The following is an 18,543-nucleotide window of genomic DNA, read 5'->3' as shown; positions in this document are numbered from 1 at the left end:
TCTGTGATATCCTACATCACGTACTGTTTACAATGTTCAGACAGGTTGTAACACACTGGACAAAAGGCCACTCAGGAACACCAGTAACGACCTCCTGTGGTGTATTTAGACTAAAAAGGACATGTTGATTACTCACATGAATAGACTTAATTAGCCTCAGTGAGGTCTTCCTCTCGAAGCTACACAACAGACTCCTCAAACAAATGCTTATTGTATCAGACATATACCTCAGAAATGAATGCATTTACTATACAAAGTGCCACACAATACAACAAAACCAGTACATCTGCAAATATATAAATAAGCGCCCTGCGCTATTTTCTTTAAATAAGTACATACAATAAGTTATTTATAAGTGATCCAGGCACAATGTTCTTAACAGAAATGTAAAGTTGGAGGTTGTATTTTCAATTACTTGTCATGCACTTGAACAGTATATGCGGATATCTGAAGAAACTATTTAATTGCACTGCCATCTTGTGGTGGACTGTAGAACTACAATGTATGCTAAAAAAAAACAGGTATTCTTTAATATTTGATGGAAGTGTAACAAAATATACATATGATAAATGTATTTTTCTATTCACAACTTTTATTCAGTTTGATACAATTCTGATTGTTATATTTGTTCACTTTTACCATACATACATGCTACAGGACAAAAACTAAAATAAGTATTCTTTATTTATGGATTTCGCTGTAGAGGATGAAGTAGAAAACATGTAGCATCAAACTGCTGTAGAGTATACTAGACCTCCTGCAAATGGTATGTGCTGAAAGAAAGTTCAACCAGAGCACAACAGTGTTACTCGAGTGCCCTAGTGGAAGTGGGATTTCAAATCTCACTGGTTTCTTTAAAAAAGGAATGAATCTTTTGTTTCATTTTAATTCATCATCATTTATTTATATAGCGCTACTAGTTCTGCAGCGCTGTACAGAGAACGCACTCACGTGACATCAGTCCTTGCCCGAATAGAGCTTACAGTCAAAATTCCCTAACACACACACACAAACTAGGGTCAAATTGATTGCAGTCAATTAACCTACTAGTATATTTTTGGATTGTGGGAGGAAACCGGAGCACATGGAGGAAACACACGCAAACACGGGAAGAACATACAAATTTCACACAGATAAGGCCTTGGTTGGGAATCAAACTCATGACCCCAGTGCATTGGGGTAGAAGTGCTAACCTCTAAGCCACCTTCCTGCCCAATTCCAATTTCAATCTTAGCCTATAGGACAATTCCAAACTTAGCCTGTAGTACAACTCAGTCAGCGTGTGGTATGCAGGCTACTAGCAAATCCAGATAGAAGGGCCCATTGTGGAATTGATTATAATACATTTTAGATTTGTATTATAAACATGCAATAATCAGCAATAAGGACTTATCTTGTTTACTTGGATGTACCAATTTGTATGTTTGCATTCATTCTCTTTTCTCTGAACAAGTTGATGAGTGTACTCAGTCCTTGGCGTATGTGGATGGATTCCCATACTGATGGATGTTTGGGGTCTATTTATGAAGCCCTAAAAAAATGCAGCAGTATAGTACACACATAAATTATAATAAGGAAATGTGAGATACAATTTTTTAGGTGGGATTGAGAAATGCAGCTTATGCTACATATTTGTACGCCTTATTTAGAGTTGCACATAATTATGCATGGCATGATCTTTCTTTAGAGTTGGCTGTAATTACATGGCGCAATTGCGATCCATTTTGTACCCAACATATCTCGAGATGTGTACAGCTGAAAATAAATACATAAACAGGCTTTTTTTGGCACATATTTACATCTGCGTTATTTTACATAAATACGTGAAGATGAGCCTTGCAGTGTTCATAGTGAATGCTGTGCCGTGAATGCTGAAATGGTTTGCACTTTCGTATTTGTAATAGTAATAATAATTTATGATGTCACTGGGATTTCCATTCAAAGTAGAAAGTGTGGATGTAACTAAAAGTGTAGAATTTGCTATGGGTCCTGCAGTTGGGCATGAAGTAGCTGCCACCCATGTTATGTTCTGGGTCTTGCTCCATACTGCCATCAACTCTAAATGCTGCACTCAGAGAAGAATGTTGTGTCTCTGGTCAGCAAGGAACTTAAGGGGCTCTCTGCTGTGTGATCCTAGACACTGTATTTGAAATGCTAGAACTATGCTAATGTGGTGAACATCTTTGCTGATAGTTTACATTACTTATTGATTAAAGTCAGTGACTGTGGATAAGGGATGCATCACGGGAACATTGAATCGTGCAGCCAGGAGCAAAGGTGCAGGCACATCAAATGGCATACAGAGGTAATGAAAATGGTTGCTGCTACCTCTGTTTTTACAACAGTACATCTAGCACTAAGGCCAAGAAAGTCCTCACTTGTATTCAATGTAAAGCTAGGTACACACTACACGGTTTTCGTCCAATAGTCGGCTCAATCAGCCGACATACGACCGCTCGTTCAAAAGTCGGGTCAGTGTGTGTAGTGACACGATGGTCGGAAGTCTGCCCAAATGGACGATTGTCGCCTCATTTGGTTGGTCGTACCGTTTAATATTTTTGCACCAATCTCGTTTCCGTTGTGTAGTGTGTATAAACTTCCGACCGATCCGCGACAATCCTCTGATACTTCCTCGACCTGGGGGGCGTGTGTATGTAAATTTTTGATGTCTGTCCCAGTCCCATGTGATGTGGTATCCACACATCACAGGCTTGTGTTTTGTATCGATGTGTATTGCACCTGTCTGGCTGCAGACCATTACACATGTATAAAGCACGTGTGTTATTACCTTTTGCATCTATGTTGGCAATCAATTCACATTTAACCTTTATAAACTTTATAAACTATTAAAGTTATAGGGGCATATTCAATTCACGGCAGACACGCCGAAAATCTTGCGGTCCGCGCAAAATTACCGTTATTACGGTAATTTACTTGCTGGATTTCAGCTCGCAGCTCCCTGAGTCGCGAGCTGAAATCCAGCTATCTATTACCGTATTAACGGTAATATTTATTCCGTGGCGCGGAAAAAAAACAATTGAATATGCCCCATAAAGTCATTTTAACCTTTATTAACTAATATTTGTAAAATACTCTGAATAAACCACACAGTGTTCATGCAACAGTTTTATTGCAGATAAAAAAATAAAATATAAAATTTGTATAGTACAATATGACACGTTGAAAAAAAATAGTATTACACTGAAAGGGTGCTACTGGTTTGTGGCACAACAGTTGCAAACAGCATATACATGTCATCAAAAGTATTATCAAGGTTTTTAATTTTTTTCTTGATGTTGGCAATATTTCCCTTCATTTCTTTAAAATATTCGTTGAGCTTGGCAACATTTTTTTCTTCTTCCGAACTTTCATCGTATATGACGATGGTATCTATGAAGCAAGAAAATAAAAAATGTTTACCATTACACTTCTATATCTATAATAAAGTTAATAAAAGTTTTAATCCAACACCTGAAATGTGCTCACCTATCATACTACTCGAGATCAGTTTGTGTTGTGGTCCCTCTGGCACATTTATTTTTTCTTGTTTGATAACAGGTGTTATTACATCTAGGTTATCTACAGTGGCCTTGTCACCATTAATTCTTCCTTCTGACAAAACAATAATCATGCGTTTGCATTGGTTCATGTGATAGTAGAATGAAATACATAAAGTCCTTCAAACAGGTACATTACACGACTACACGGGCTACTCACTTTTTTTAATGTTTCTACGGATTCGCTCCAATCTCCTTGCCTCTTTATTTTTAAGGTTCGACCACCTCTTCTGGACTTGGAATTTATTTATTTTCTTTCCAAATTTTTCCTTCAGCAATCGCAGTAGTTTTTGCATTATCAATTCCTTTCTATTATTAACTTTTCTGTACTTTCGCTTTTGACAGTCGTAGTCGTACTGGTCCAGTACCTTTACCATCATCTCCATCTCTCTTGGGCTCATTGACTTTGCTCTTTTAACTGCAGTACATTCTTGAACATCTCCATCCCCCACCTTAACTTTTCCAACATTTGTTGGCCCTTCCAGCACCATTTGTGACTGCGTCTCCGTCTCCATTGCCTCAACCCCCACTAACACCTTCTCTTCACCCGCCATCTTCTCACGTTCCTCGGCGCCAGACAGACTCCTCTATAATTTTATACACTCAGACATTGGCGTTCGTTTATGCTGTGTACCAATCAGTGATGATGCCTGCAGAGAATGGAGCATCGTGGGTGATGCCTATTCGTGTATAATAACCTCGTGTATGGATTTTTTTTTTCTATAACTTTAACCCTTTCATGACCATTACATACGAAGGGATTTTACAATTCTTCTGAGCTGTACATTCGTTCACATATACGGTAAGTTCTTTCTGATTGGTGCATACATGTGTACTTGCATTAGTTTATTGTACAGCACAGATGGGACATATGTTTATTTTTATTATACCCAAACAGAACACAATGGCTTACGAAAGAAATGCTGACCTAATGAAGGATTTTATTGAGGCCTACAGGGCTCACCCATGTTTGTGGAAAGCCAAATCCAAAGAGTATTCTAACAGAATGATGCGAAACATGGTGATGCAACTGTTGAATGGGCAAAAAGCAAGATCCAGAACCTTAGGACTGTGTATAAAAAGGAATTAAATAAAGTGGAAGCAGACAAAATATCTGGAGCTACAGCTGAAGACGTGTATGTGCCAAAGCTATGGTACTTCTGTTACACTTTGTGAGGGACCAAGAAACACCACGTACGTCCACTAGCAGCATGCCCACAGACAGCAGTTCATCCACAGAGGTAGAGCAAGCATATGATATACCTGCAAGCGGTACAGTACATTATGATGTTGCCATGTAACAGATTTATTCATGTTCAAAGAATCAACAACACAATAACAATACATAACATGTATAAAAACAGTTGTCATAAGCAATCATTCTGCCATGGCACGACACCATCACCATTGAAATACATAAGGTACGTCTCCCGATTTAATTTTGCCAATGTACTACTATTTTTAGAGTGTCCACACTATAATGCTGTCAAGCCCACTACCTCCATGTCCTCGGCATTACTTTCCACATTGGCCTGAGTGGTACGTCCACTGTTGCTGTACATATTTGGGAGGTGGGCGGCAGTGCAGTAACTAAAAAGTAAAATGCCTGGGGCAAGAAGAAAAACTGCCACCCCCCCTAGCTATCAATTTTAACCAAATGAACCTAAAATATTCATAAGCTGCACCCCTCTTCAGCGTTGCAATCTGGGTGGGCTCCCTAGTTATGGCCCTGGTGGGGGAGCACATATTAGCTCAACTGTAAATCAGGCTTTGCTGATATAATCAACTGTGGGGGCACTGGTTGTATAATTGGTTGAAGTGACGCTGTTGTTATAATCAGTATGCCTGGAAGTATGACTTAAGCAATGGGAATGATTCAGTGCAGAGGATCCCTGCCATAATTTTATGAGTAAACAAAGTTATTGTGAACGACAAGGAAATGCAAAACAGTGGTATCCACTTTAAGATGTATGAAGTCTTCAGTAGTTAATCTACACATTGACATGGATTGATCGACTTATTCTTAGCTGAAGTTCATTTATTATGAAATCTGGAGGAAAAAATCCTGCACACAGACACTAAATAAAACAATAATAATAACATCATAATAATAAAAACACAATTTAGCTCAAATTGTCCGAGAAGTGTCTCTCCGGAATGCAGTAGTACTGCAGTGTCAGACGCTGCACTCTGTACAGGACTCGGTTTCCATGGAGATCAGAGACTAATAATAGAGCGGCTGCCGGAGGTGTAACGTGATCCCGGCAGAGCACAACAACTCGCAGGCCATGCCATGGTAATGTGACCAAGGAAGGACGGCTGTGGTCTCACCCCGGGAAGAACAACCGGCGGCAGCAAGGAGACAGGTAATATATAATAACACATAAAATACATGTATCATGCTATGTGTGATGGTGTGTCCCAGGATAGTGACACTAGGCATATAGCACATAGGGGGTAGCTAGAAACTATTTCCCAAAGGGCTGAGCTTCACCTACAGGAAAACCCGAACACTTGGGAACTCGAGTTGTTGTTATTAGTGAAGTTGTTGCAATTTCCTATGTTCCCCACGTCTGCTAACCAAATGTTATGACACGATTAATACAATGTATCAATGAAATAAGGGCGAGAGGAAGCTGCTAGTGCTGTAGTTCCGTACGACTATATTTATGAGGCTTTTGACTCAGCTCTTGAGACAGGTTTTTTTAAGGACCTTTCACTCCCAATGACCAAATGATCATGAAATTCCAAGGTAAGTTAATGGTTTACCATGGTACTTTTTTTTTACTTTCCAGAACAAGTCATAACATTTGTAAAATCTAAAATTCTGACCCAAGTCAGCCTGTGGTGTCAAGTATATCTGGAAGCGCTTCAATCAGCTGGAGAGAATTGACACAGACCAAGTTCTGTATGCAAGGAATATTCTCTAGTTTATTGATACAAAGATACAGGTTTTTATAGGCTACTGAATAAATGAATCCTACGTCATATGCATACAATAGTTTATACCACTAGTTTATGAGAAGCGCTACTGATTAACTTTCTCACGTATTCTTGAGGTGTTTACTTTTCTCCCCCTTCTAAGGACAGATGAGCCTATTATTTCTTATCTCAAGGGGAGTTGGAGATATGCTATGTGCAACACCATGGATACAGCTCCCATACTACCAGCTGGATATGAAGCTCATTATTGTTTTCATAACTGGTTACATTCTTCAGGTGTTCTCTATTAGTTCAACTTCAAGGCCATAGGCTCACATATTGCAAAACTGCAAGTTAACAGAAAAATGAATAATCTCTTCTAGCAAATAATATTTCAATACAAGTTACAATAAAATGGCTGAACAAAGGCCTTATGAGGCCTTAACAAAAAATCATATTTAACATTTCCCATCTTTTATTCAATTTTCGACCCTTTCTCCTCCTACCTACCTAATCCTATCTATAGAACCACATTCTTAATAAGCAGGTACTTATACACATGTAGGAGGCCACATGCATAGAGTTGGTCCCCTTAGGAATCTGTCAACTCATCCCCCACTAATAAGCCTGTGATCCTCCCTGTCCTAACTTGATTTATGAGGAGATGCATTTTGGCAAATGTCCATGTCTAGAAAAGATGGTTTCTTAGAAGATGGTTTCTTAAAAGATAGTTAATGAGTCTATAGTAGTTCTGCAGGCCTTGCATGTCCTTTGTTCAATCTTTAGTAGTTTCTTGTTGCAAACTCTGCAGTTCTTTGGCTTTGCTAGTCCAAATAATTCATGACACTCATAGTCTGGTCAGGTTTCAGAAGTAATTTCTGTGATCATCAGAGGTTCGGGATTTTCAGTGGTTCCCTTTTTGGAGAGACAACAATCAAGTGTCAGTAACTTCTTAATCAGCCATATATTTAGTTTCATTATCACCTATACGATCAACAGGATTGCTAAACCATTTGCTACTAATGCCAATATTTCCAATATCCAACATGAATCATTACTGACAACTTTACCAATGAGGTTATGCATCTGCACAAAGACATTTTCAGAGTTTACTCTACTATGAGTGCAAATTGTTGAGCACTCCTTCCCATATGTTTCTCACAGTGGCATAGGCAATATGTCACTTAACTGTCTGTTTCATACTGGGTTAGGGAGGCCTTAATCCCTACTTCAGTCACAATTATTCTGGCAAGACATATCAATACAATGAGACAGTCATTTCTATTTATCAGAACAAGACTCCCCTGATTTGAAGACTTTGCAGTGTTATGCGTGAATCCAGGTGTCTCTTTCCTGTACTTTCACTGCCATGGGAGTCGTCAACAGGACTTGATAAGGACCCTTGTATCTGGGTTCAAGACTTCTCCTGATGTGCTTTCTCACGACCACCCAGCCCCCCAGGGTGCAGTTTATGGGTACCTGTATCAAAATTAGGGTTTGCAATGGAGGAGAATATTTGACCATGTATTTCAGTTAGTTGTTTCTATAATAAGGCAACATAATTCAACAAATCACTATATACATGGTGTAGTTGCTATGGAAAATAACAGCCTGTTCTGTTTGCTGTGCCAAACAATATCTCATATGGTGTTAAACCTGTGTCTTTCCTAGCAGTATTTTTTACTGAGTGCAGGTAAACATGAGATCCATGGCAGACCTGTTTCAGCCATTATTTTCTGCATTTTCAATTTCAGTGTACCATTAAGGCGCTCCATACATCCTGAACTTTGGGATCTGTAGGGGGTGTGATAGTTTCTGGAATCCTTGCCCCGTAAAGTGTATCCCTCTGTCACTTACAATGACCTCTGGTACACCATATCATCAGATTACCTCATTCGCAATTTTCTTGGCTAATGCTTTAGCATTTGCTTTTCTATACAGCCATGTCTCCAGCCAGTGACTAAAGAAGTTGACACAGACAAGCACATTCTCAAAGCCCGAGCATTTGGGAAGTTATAAAGTCTATCTGTATCCTCTTATAGGGATATTATGTCTGGGGTGTGCTTTTCCATAGGACAGACTTACTCGGGTTACTTTGTGCACAGACTAGGCATTCTGCCACTAACGACTGTGCTGCTTGGGCGAACCCTGGTACTATCCATAAGCTGCTAGTGAGTACAACCATAGCATCTTTTCCCAGATGCACTTTCTCGTGTGCTATATTGGCCATAATGGGATAAACTACTTTTGGCAGACACAAACGCTGACCTTTACACCACTCCTTGCACTTCTAGTGCTCCATGTATTGCCCAAGTCTTTTTCTTATTTTCTGTTGCTTGTCTTTCCATAAGTTGGAGTGTGCTCTGGTCAAACAGGGGTCAGGGGGTCACCATGTAAATAGACTCCCCTTGGGGTACTGGGGCTATGGCGGCTTCTCGTGCGGCCTGGTCTATTTCACTTAGCTTCGGGGGTAGTATCTCTGTGTGTGTCTTCATCTTCATCACTGTTTGGAGGACAGCTGGAATGCAGTGAACAATGCCCTGGTATGTTCATCATATTGACTGGTTTGCTTGCTGAACCCATAAGGTCCCTACTTTTCCATACAGGGCCATAATCATGCGCAATTACAAATGCATAACTTGAATCAGTGTAAATATTTACTCTTTGTCCTTTTGCATATATGCATGCAAGTGTCAGGGCCTTTAGTTCAGCTTCTTGTGCTGACATGTGACTCGGTAGAGTCTGTTGAATCACTATTTCTGTGTGTGTGGTTACAGCACACCCTGTATACGGGACAGGATCTATGTGATAGTGTGAACCATCTACAAAAAGAGTGATGTCTGCATCTGGTAATGGTTTATCTTTAATGTGAGATAAAACCAGAGATTCTTGTTTCATTAGTTCTATGCAATCATGTTCAGAAAAATTTTGTTTGCATTTTTTTTTTTTTTTCCTTTCTTTCTGTTCAAGCTGGAATGGAATTCCCCCAAATCCCTAGGGTAACCCCAATATATACAGGTACTTCTCCCATCTTTTGAAACTTGCTGCAATAAGGCAGCAGGATTCAACATTGTGCACTGCTTATGTGTAACGTTACTGGGAGTAAGCAGTGCTACTTCATTAGGATAGGCTTCAGTAAGGAGCATGTGGAATCCAAGGAAAAGGTTCTTGGTTTCTGAGTTCCACAAAGTTTACACTCATTAGATAGAGTGTACAGTACAACGGTTAAGACAGATGTGGTAACTTTAATTCTTCTGGAAGAGAAACACTTAGCTTAAATAACCTGTTAATAAGCCACATCATCAGTTCTATTAGTGTATATAATAATGTGTTGGGCCACAATACTCACAAACACATTCCTGCATTGGGTGTAAACCCCTGTAGTCATGGGTTGCTCTTTTCTTTATTTGGTTGGGTTAAACTTTCATATTAGAATTTTCTAATTATGTATAATGATCTATACATTACTATGGGCCTGAGTCTGGTTCTTCCAAACTTGGCTTTCCTTTCTAGTCTAGTACACATCTACAGCGCACAGCAAAGGAAAATAACGTGCAATCTATATTCCTCCTGCTAATATCAATGAAGTCCCCTCTCTGGTCTCCCTTGGACCTTTAAAAAACTTAAAATACAGTTTACTCAGATTCCCCTTGTCTGAAGGTCTTAACATATATCTGTGAACATGAGAGGCTCTGGGGCCTCTTGTGCTTCCTTTTTTTTTTTTTTTTTTTTTTCTTCTAATAAAAAAGGAAAGGGAGGAAGAAAATACACAGTGCGCTCGGCAAGTGTTATATGTCACTCATTTCACAATAGGAGGGAATGTCCTTTGTGCTGTATATCTTCATACTTAGTAAATCTGGCCGGTAACAAATGTTTTGCTTGTGCTTGGTTTCTGTCACAACGTACGATACCGTTAAGGTAACTGGGTGTCCTAGCACAATATCTATACTCTTTTCAAGCACTAAAGCAGAGTAGTATGCAAGTGACCTTAGCTTGCGACCATGTATTTGTGTCAGTACTCCTTGTACATGTGCACTGACTTCATAACAAAATAATGTGAAAGGCTTGTCATAATCTGGCAAAGCCAGTGCTGGCGCTGAAGTTATTTCAGCTTAAAATTGGTTAAACATTTGGTTCTGCTCAGAGGAGAGTATAAATGGCTTGCTATGATCCAGAAGTGCTAATGCAGGAGCACATACAATTGCTCTTAAAGTCTTAAATCTTTTTCATTTCTGTAAAAATATAGAATTCCCATCAATGCATTACCATACCCACAATAAAAAGAATTATTTACAGTATATGACAATTATAGCACAGTAAATAAGGGCAGTAAATGTCTTTACAAATACTGATTTACTCAAAACTGTAATGAGGATACAAATAAAAACCTTTTGCTTTCTGCACATACAGAAAAACCACCTAGTTCATGCATTTGCTATGCGAATAGCACATAAACTCTAATATCTCTTCCAAAACAAGGTAATCATTACTCAGAAGAGTTTACGTTATTTGAATCCTTCATTAGTTTATACTTATGTTTGTTGTGGTGCAAAGATGGTGCATTGGAAGTTAAATCAATGCAATCTGGATTGCCTAATGGGTCTTTGCAGCTGGAGACCTGTGAATAAAAAAAAACTTTTGCATAGAGATTAACATTTATTTACTAGGAATTACTGTAACTGTAACATGCGTGTATACTGTTATCAGGTAACCAGTGAACAGCTGCTAAAAGCTTAACTGTGACGCTATGCGTTCCATGCCTTGATTTCCTCAAAGGGGCAGTCCCTAATTTCACAAATAGAGAATGTCAAAGTGACGAGACCTGGGCGAGTGTTCAAAGCCACTCCTTTCTTATCATCTCTTAGTACAGCCCTTTTAAATGACACTAATTAAATTTCCGGGTTTAGAAACATTCAATCTGGAATCTTGGTTCCAAGTATTCAACCATTTTAAAAGCAGCACTGTCTCATAAATCAGAGTACTCTCGTTAGACACAATACATTGTGTCTGTAAATCATTCAACATTTTCTCAACAAAATCTCTCTCCCGTGACCAAATATTCACACATATTTCTAGATTCTGTGATTTTCGTGTTCAAAGTAAAAATATATTCACTTAAGTCTCGCTCACAGACGACATTTTATCTCGTAACATTTCTTTAAAGGCATAACAAACCCTCCTGATTTCTGAGAACATTCATCAGCGCCATTTTAACACAGATAAAAACAGCATGTAAGCTCACTCCCACAATTCTCAACTTCATTAAAGAGAAAGCTATATTTCTGAACTTCAGAAACAAAATTATTTTGTTCAAATACAGAAACGGCTTGTTGGATCCCAGCCAGCTTTGTTCTGACACTAGTACTTATAGTGATAATGTACATTATTTACAATCTTGTCCGTGCAATCGGACCAAACATTTTAAAACTTCTTTTGTATCTTTTTAAAAGCTTATCATTAAGCAATGAATGTACAACTTTTTCAACCTTGAAACATGTCTCTTGTAAAAAACGGACAAGACAGACAAACATTGTGATTTAAAGTAAATCAAACATCTCCCTTATAGAGCACTAAGACAGAGAACAAACAATGTGAATTATCACGGATCTCTCTCACACGCAGTAAGACGGAGACAAAACTCACATACAGAGAAAGAAAACTTAACTGACATCTTCCAGCCTACTGCTGTGGAACTACAAGTCCCAGCATTACACTAAATACAAGTTAGCTTCAACATGTTATCATCAATCAGCACTCCGGACACATTTTTTTAATTTTACATACATTGTCAAAAAACAAAAAACAGTGTGCTTCTTATCTCAACACACTGAAATCATTTACACAGAATAAGGGAGGGGCACATTTCACTTATTCAGCTGCACAGGATCAAACATACATTTATAATATACAACCTACTTGATTCATTATTCAGCTTCCGATGCATTTAGCATATCCACATATATTTCGACTTTTCAGATCTCTTAACTTTCCTGTGCCACCTCAAACAATCTCTTGGGGTTTGATCTCAATACCCCTTTGTTCTTGTCACATTACCACTTGCAACACCTTTGTTTCTCCATCCACACATATCTTTGGCTATCCCCGCTTTCTTGAAAAATTCCCTGCAGACCTTCTACTCCCCCATTTCCTTTAGTCTTTGTGCATCATATCTATGAGGGAGCTGCTGTCATTTGTTTACTATCTATATTACTCGTATTGACAGTATTCTGTTGAGTCCAAATCGGGACTCTTATCTAGTTTCTGTGGGTTGTCCTTGCACTGGACGTCCCGTTCTGTGGACTCCTTGTACTGGATGTCCGTGCTAAATAGCTTCTTTGACAGTATCTGGGACGAAGGTCTTTTGGAAATCTCTCTTACACAATTTGGGCAGATTACAGAATCTCCCTTCTTTGATATACCTCTGGGGATGGTGTCTAAAATGTTCACTCAATGTTCAAAACAATAACTCTCTAAATCCCTCTATTCCATTACATGCTTCTTTGATCAATGTCTTATGTGACTTTTATGCTTTATACATCATACATAGGTACAAACACATGCACTCAAAATTCAATCATCTTTCAAAAATCTAATCAACAATACAATTACAGTAAACAAATTGGGTTAATACTGTATTATATTAATCAGATGATACTTGAGACTCACAAATTCGCGTGTCAGGTGCCTCAGACAGACATGAGGTGACCCAGACTAGGAAGACCAACGAGTAGAAATCTACTGACCGCGGATGTTGGGGTTCAATGTGCTGGGAAACCTCCGTTGTCTGTCTTGTAGCCTGCTGGACAGCGAATCTCTGTGGCGACCTCCAAGTTGTAAAATCTAAAATTCTGACCCAAGTCAGCCTGTGGTGTCAAGTATATCTGGAAGCGCTTCAATCAGCTGGAGAGAATTGACACAGACCAAGTTCTGTATGCAAGGAATATTCTCTAGTTTATTGATACAAAGATACAGGTTTTTATAGGCTACTGAATAAATGAATCCTACGTCATATGCATACAATAGTTTATACCACTAGTTTATGAGAAGCGCTACTGATTAACTTTCTCACGTATTCTTGAGGTGTTTACTTTTCTCCCCCTTCTAAGGATAGATGAGCCTATTATTTCTTATCTCAAGGGGAGTTGGAGATATGCTATGTGCAACACCATGGATACAGCTCCCATACTACCAGCTGGATATGAAGCTCATTATTGTTTTCATAACTGGTTACATTCTTCAGGTGTTCTCTATTAGTTCAACTTCAAGGCCATAGGCTCACATATTGCAAAACTGCAAGTTAACAGAAAAATGAATAATCTCTTCTAGCAAATAATATTTCAATACAAGTTACAATAAAATGGCTGAACAAAGGCCTTATGAGGCCTTAACAAAAAATCATATTTAACACATTGCTACTGTAAATTACCAAATTGTCATGACGCTCCAGGGTAATTTGGTTGTTGTTTATCATGTTATTTTTTGTAAGTGGTGCCCATACGCTATAATTTGGAAGGCTAATTAGGCTGTTTTAAACTTGACTGGCACGAATTGCACATGGGAAAAGATCTCCAATCCTATCAAACATCTGATCAGAATCTATAAGGTGTCATTCAGGATAGACTGTAAACATGGTTGAATAATGGTTGCTACTAACCTTTTATGCAGGCATCATCTGAATATGGTAATGGATTCTTGTATTATCTGACCAAATGGCCCAATTGGCGAATGACTTGATCTTTCAGATTTGCCCACACCTGTGTATGTGCAGGGCTGCCAAGAGGAATTCAGGGCCCGGGTACAACAAATTCATGGGGCCCCCCTCATAGTCGAGTAAGCCCCCAAAAAAATTTGCGCCGCCTTACTGAGGCGCAAATTTTTTTAGAGGTGTGGTCAGACATTCAGGGGCGTGACAATGCATCATTGGGGCGGGGCTAGCCTAACGGCGTTGCAAAATTTTTCGGGGTGTGGTCATACATTTGGGGGCATGGCAATGCGCCGTTGGGGCGTGGCTAGCACATCAAAATCACTAGGTCCTGAATTCACCAGAGCATCGCATATGTCCCAGCACTCCTGACTTTTAAGACATCTAGCACCACAGTGTAGTATACAAAGAATGCAGTGTGTACACAAAGAGCCTGCACCTTATATTGGGCACAACACTCACCAAAAATTTACATTATCCCTACTAGAATCACAACATTTCACACACTCTGCTGCTCTCTCCTACCTGTTCTTCTCACTTTCACCACCTGTGACTGCTGCTTTCTTTAGTTGTGGCTTGTCCGGATCCTGGAATGTTGAAGGACCTATTTGGAAAAAAAAAATGGCTACATTTAGAAAATTACAGCCAGCCCCGGCGTTAAATCAATAGCACCCACGATTAATAATTAAGCCTTTCTCCAGCCCCAACATTAAAATAATAGTATTCACATATTAATAAATAAACCTATTCCCTTCCTGCAAACAGCAATACCTATTTCCCGCAATCATTATTACTGCCATTAAATAACTCATAGTCACATTTAATAAATAGACCTCATTCTCCCTAAACTCACCCCCATATTCAATAGCCCCCAAACCACCCCATCATAAATTAATAGTCCCCATTATTAAATTGCCCCACCATCACCCTACAAACAAAATAGCGCCCATTAATTAGTGCTTCTCTCCCCTTTTTTTTTTTTAGTGTTTCTCTCCCCTTTTTTTAGTGTTTCTCTCCCCCTTTTTTTTTAGTGTTTCTCTCCCCTTTTTTTTTAGTGTTTCTCTCTCCTTTTTTTTTTAGTGTTTCTCTCCCCTTTTTTTTGTGTTTCTCTCCCCTTTCTTTTTTAGTGTTTCTCTCCCCTTTTTTTATTAGTGTTTCTCTCCCCTTTTTTTTTTTAGTGTTTCTCTCCCCTTTTTTTTTTTTTTTACTCTCTGCCTCTCTCCCCTGTTTTTATTACTCCCTCTTCTTTATAGCACTGTCCCTTTCTGTTTCCCTCCCCTTGCCTCTCCGCTTCTTTACTTACCTTCTTTCTTTTCTTTTCTTCTCTTCTCTTTTCTTCTGTATTCTCTTCTTTCTTCTAGTCTTGTCTGGCGCTCCTCACTGACTGCCGGGCGTGACTTGATGACGTCACGCCCGGCAGTCAGTGTGAATGGAGAAGAGAGGAAGGAGGGACGCAGCGCCGATCACGTGAGTATGGATCTTTTTTTTTTTTTATTTCCAGCTCCCCCCAGCAACGACGAACCCCCCCCCCCCCTCCGCTGATAAATAAAATAAAAAAAAGAAATAAAAAAAACGCAGAATAGAAAAAAAATAAAAAATTACAAATTTGCACGCGAGGGCCCGGCCCGGGCCCCCTGGCAAGCCCGGGCCCGGGTAAAATGTACCCGCTCCCCCCCCCCCTCTCGGCTGCCCTGTATGTGAGATTGAATTGTGTTTGGTCACTTTTCATCAACCTGTAAAGTTTCTCTACAGAAAACTACTCTGGGTTAATCCATTTTATTTTATTCGCCATTGGTAATCTGGCAAAACACTGTCAATCCTGAAGATTGTCTCTCTCACTGAAAGAAAGGAACCACTTCCAGTTGTGATTTATTAATTTGGGCAGATCATTTCAAAGAAAGGAAAGTAATCTTCCCCATGTTTTTCTTATGTTAAATTTGTAAAAGGGGCCCATACAGTCTTGACAAGAAACTTAAATTGCTCTAACTCTGTTTTGCGCTGCAAGCCTCGAATACAGGAGGCGGATCAGGGACTTGCAAGTACTGTACAGTAGGGTAGTGAAGACTACGTTAACCATGCTCCCTGGAGCTGCACACAGTTTTATGGTTAGGAGTACATCTGACTTATGATTTTTAGGCATATAGTTTGACCCTACTCAAAGTTCTATGCATGCCATAGCTTCAACATCTGCTACATCCATACTTGGAGTCGAAATGCAGCTAAGCATAAACAGCTCTAAATAGGAGCATAACTTGTGTTTATGCAAATTCGCATGGGCATATATTTGCAATCATATATCATCATCAGCAATATTTATTTATATAGCGCCAGCAAATTCCATAGTGCTTTACAATTGGGAACAAACACAGCAATTAAACAATACAGTGTAATACACACAGACAGAGAGGCAAGAGGACCCTGCTCGCAAGCTTACAATCTATGGAACATATATACTCTAAAATTATTCAGATTAATTTTAGTAGCAAAAATGAACATTTAGAATAAAATTTGTAGTCCTCAAAACAAATGACATTCATATACCTAAAGCAGGAAAAGTCCCAAAGTATGGAAAATATAAGAAATATAATTCTTATTTTCCCTTAAATCCACAGGATCAATATTCACATAATAACTTATGCTCATATCTTCAAGAAAACTACGCACAAAATATAGTTTAATATAAAACATGTTGTATTATTAACATTCTAATTGTAAAACCTATGTATATATTATAAAACAGTAAACAGTGTATTTATACAAACTCAACAGATTTCGTTTCATACAATATATTGCAGTCAATTTCCTGTTGTATAAATATACAAATATAAAGTCATTGTGTCTGTGTTTTGACTAACTATTGTCTAAAGGTGTGTGTGTGTGGAGGGGGAGGGGGAGGGGGAGGGGGAGGGTGGAGACCTGTGCATGGGGGGAACACACAGGCAAGACTCCATTCTAAAACCTACTTTTTAAACATACATTCCACAACCAAATCTTATCACAATTATCTCAAAACTTCTACCATTTATCCATCTATCATTTCATTTCACTTATCTCAGTCAAAGTCCAACAGCCATTATTCACTATCCACATTCCCTTCCAATGGTAGCTTCTAGATCACCTCCATGTTGCCATTTTAACTATTTCAATTTCTTCAGCAATAAACCGCATTATTTAAAAGTTTTCCATTACAAACTACCTTTTAACAATTTGACCACTTCCTGAACAATACTATAAATTAGCAGGGCTCAGTTATTAAACCTCTAATACTATACTTGTAAATCCACCACAAATATCTATTTTACACAAAAGACATCTATTCTAAATATCTTTTGCAACAATCACAAATGTTACCATGTAAACCAACAATCCATCCCAAATATAACAGGAACTCCAGGAATAGTACAGCATTACAGGAGTCAACACATTGTCAGCCATCTTAATCACATGTGCTTGTAATGGCCTAATCTACTACCTACTTTTATAGCAACAGGGCCCAGTTCTTATTAGACTACATAATCACATACAAATCAGACTAACACCATACAATTACCTATGTTATATCTACATAGCACTGCAAAATTATTAGAAGGCATGCAGTTATGTAACACTATCCAGACCAAACCATAGTCTAACTTTTAAAACCAACACAAGCTCCAAATAACTCTTGCACTAACATCATTTTATCTGAACTCAGACAATTCCAATCACATTTACAATCTGTATACAAACTTCCATATCTCAACTATATTCTAAGCAAAGACAATCATCATTCAATGTCACATACTCTACCACATATGCATCCAGATTCGACCACCTTCCATTCAAAACTCCATTATAAAAAAAAAATTCTGTTGGCCAGAGCCTTTCAAGGCCGCTATACAGACCTCCGTGGAACTAAGCTTGCAGTCTCCATTAGCTAAGTCCTCTCACATCGGGAGCAGGGCAGGAAAAGGAACTTTCTTCCTTGTGTAATGTGTATTAGAAACCTTACTTCTGGGGGGGAGTTTACCTTCCTACAGAAAGTAGATCACAGCATTCATATGGTAATAACTGTGCAACAGACTTACACAAACATTCACAGACCTTCTGGTGGGGGGAGGAGAGTTTTGTTCAGACCAACTTCTAATTCAATTGTGGCTGATTCTGTTCTTATGTTATAAAATGAAATATAAAATAATAGATTATTTATATACTCTTCATCACATAGCTATCACAATTTTTAAACATAGTAGTCATCATTCTTAGGAAGCAGCACATTATTTATTTATTTTTTAATTTAAACATGGTTCTAGATATCTCTCAGATTTGACCAGCCTTGTACTGCCCATTAAAGTGACATAATATAATAATATACGTAATAGT

At 38.6% G+C, this 18,543-nt stretch overlaps 1 protein-coding gene and 1 long non-coding RNA gene across 5 annotated transcripts in view; one reads left to right on the top strand and one right to left on the bottom strand.

Moving 5' to 3' along the window:
• The first annotated feature begins 5,546 nt into the window (after positions 1-5,546).
• LOC142100766 (uncharacterized) overlaps positions 5,547-18,543 on the top strand; it is a 28,221-nt gene continuing 15,224 nt past the window's right edge. The window contains exons 1-2 of one of the 3 annotated variants that reach the window (XM_075184571.1): positions 5,551-5,923; positions 15,543-15,648. The gene's annotated coding sequence lies outside the window, so the exon portion shown is untranslated. Of the gene's footprint in view, positions 5,924-15,542; positions 15,649-18,543 lie in introns of all 3 variants that reach the window. The other 2 variants (XM_075184572.1, XM_075184570.1) reach the window with 2 other exon arrangements.
• LOC142100767 (uncharacterized) overlaps positions 6,462-18,543 on the bottom strand; it is a 38,213-nt gene continuing 26,131 nt past the window's right edge. For both annotated transcript variants that reach the window (XR_012678899.1, XR_012678898.1), the window contains one exon: positions 6,462-9,730. This is a non-coding gene — a long non-coding RNA (uncharacterized LOC142100767). The remainder of the gene's footprint in view (positions 9,731-18,543) is intronic.

Source organism: Mixophyes fleayi, chromosome 9 (genome assembly GCF_038048845.1).
Source record: "Mixophyes fleayi isolate aMixFle1 chromosome 9, aMixFle1.hap1, whole genome shotgun sequence".
In the NCBI taxonomy this organism is placed as follows: domain Eukaryota; kingdom Metazoa; phylum Chordata; class Amphibia; order Anura; family Limnodynastidae; genus Mixophyes; species Mixophyes fleayi.
Note: the sequence above shows the minus strand (reverse complement) of the source record. Positions and strands in the feature narration are given on the sequence as shown.